At 28.6% G+C, this 2381-nt stretch overlaps 1 protein-coding gene across 1 annotated transcript in view; it reads left to right on the top strand.

Annotated features, from left to right (window-relative positions):
• Positions 1 to 2381, top strand: part of LOC136796206 (uncharacterized) — a 22418-nt gene that overhangs the window by 7333 nt on the left and 12704 nt on the right. The window lies entirely within an intron of this gene.

Raw genomic sequence — 2381 nt, 5'->3', positions numbered from 1 at the left:
TGAAATAACTGACTTTTCCCTCCTCTTGTACAAAACCATAACTAGTGTTGACCATGTCATGTTAATAGATATATTTTAAACTAAGTATTTGTATTAAAACCAGTAATAATCAGGGAAAAATCATTTATATTGTTTCAAAATTTTTTATTAAAATTGATGTTGACTGAATTCATATTGATTCAGAGGCCTAGTAAAGTCATATATAAGGTATCTGTTTAGATAGTTGTAATGTTAAACTCAATAAAATAAATTATTAAAAACCGAAAAAGAAATTAATTTTTTTTTTGTATTTGCTCTGCCTTACTTAAATATATGCCAAGATAAACAGTCTGATACTTTGTGGTTAGCTTGAAATATCAAAAGGGTTCTTAAAATTCGAAATTAAAACATAAATAAGAAAATTCTATTGTCATTTATCGATCATACATTATAAATGTAAAATAAAGTAAATCTAATTGAGTAAAATGAATGTAACATGGATGGAGAAAATTAAAATTCTTGAAAAAATTATCTTGTAAATAAATATAATATTAATAAACATACTGCTGCTTTGCTTAAATAGTGGCACATCTCACAAGAAAAAAGTTCTGATTTTATTTTGTATTTGACATATTTTAATGATAGTACCACTGAGTGGAGTTACGAGTACTTTCTCTACTCAGATTCCCCTCCAGTCTATCCCAAAGCTAGTAATAGTAGGGTTGTCATAAATTAAGTCTAAGGTACAATCTATGGAATACTGTCAATATCTCTTTAGCATTAACATTGTGTTGATTTTTCTTGGTTTATAATGATTATGGTAATCATCACCATAAGACCACATCATCACTTAAAGAATCTGACATGGTAAAAAAAAATTGTAAGAACAAGGCCAGAGGCAGACTGATTTCTGAGCCAATACAGCCAACTCAAGCTGAGAAGACTTGGGTCTAATCTGAAGAGGACCTAAGGGAAAATCAAATGACTGACCAGGCAAATATGTTCAAGAATCAAGTGCCTCCACCTGTGCCTTTCAAAGGCTATCGCAACTTATCTCTTAATACCTCAATAACAGCAGCAATTCTATAATTATCAAGAATTAATCAAGGAAAATGAACGGGATAATGATGATTGATAGGCATTACGGAGTCTTATATTTTAATTTAAAAGTTTAGTCTCTAAAACATAAATATAATAAATCTCAACCTACACTGTATAATATCTTTGTCATCAGAATAAATAGGTTTCCTAAAACCATAAAATTAAAAAAAAAAAAAGAAGAAGACATAAGGTCTGAAAAAATGGAGCTTAAATTGTGTATGTAGTAAAAGAAATAATCCTTACAGCAATGTTGTATGAACTACCAAAATTTTATTTTTACAAACCTATCAGAAGATACTATCACTAACAAAAAAGCTTGGTGCACATCGGTAACAACATTATTTGTGTTAATTTCAACTGAATGCACTCCTCAACAAAAAGAGAAATTTTTTTTAAACAATAGCAAATCTTGACCTCTGAACTTAAGGATATTAACAAGGCAGCAAACTAAGGAAGATTAACATTGTAACAAACAGAAAATAAATTGCTATATTGTTAAATTAAAGAAAAAAATAAATATAAAAAAATTATAATTTTTTTAAATATGAATATCCTTGCCACCAATTCATTGTAATAAAATAAATAGATGAAAGGAATATGGTCCGGGTGCGGTCAAGAAAAACTCAAATAGTAGAAATATACTAATTTAATGAGCCAACGTTTCGCCCCACGTAGCAGGGCTTCTTCAGGGCTATTTTGACGGCAGTCAAAACTAAAAATTTTTTTAGTTTTGACTGCCGTCAAAATAGCCCTGAAGAAGCCCTGCAACGTGGGGCGAAACGTTGGCTCATTAAATTAGTATATTTCTACTATTTGAGTTTTTCTTGACCGCACCCGGACCATATTCCTTTCATCTTCACACACGGTCAATCAATAATCTTCCAAAATAAATAGATGTTTGAGTAAATTTTTGATGTCCGGTAGGGATACTTTTCTCAATATTAAATTTAGTTACTTGGTGTATACTACATTTTCCTGATCACCTGTGCATAATGTAGAAGTAAGTTCTAGTTGTAATGTAGAAGTAAGTTCTAGTTAGTTAAAATGAATCAGAAAACATTACGTTAGTTTAAAAAAAAAATTGATACTGTCATAACTATTAAAAACTGATTTATCGTTTGTATATTCGAATTAAACCATGAATCTAAACCAATTTTTATTTAAAGATATAATCAATTTTTCGATAAATTTAACTTTTACTATACATTAATGTACACGAAACCTATTAAATAATTTTTGCATTGTATTTTAATTTTTATGTAATATAAGATTTAAATTAATATTTATTGTTAATGTATTTC

The sequence above is a fragment of the Halyomorpha halys genome, unplaced genomic scaffold (genome assembly GCF_000696795.3).
Source record: "Halyomorpha halys isolate HHAL.00 unplaced genomic scaffold, Hhal_1.1 Scaffold844.1, whole genome shotgun sequence".
NCBI classification, from domain to species: domain Eukaryota; kingdom Metazoa; phylum Arthropoda; class Insecta; order Hemiptera; family Pentatomidae; genus Halyomorpha; species Halyomorpha halys.
The sequence above is the reverse complement of the archived record's forward strand: the minus strand, read 5'-3'. Positions and strand labels throughout refer to the sequence as shown.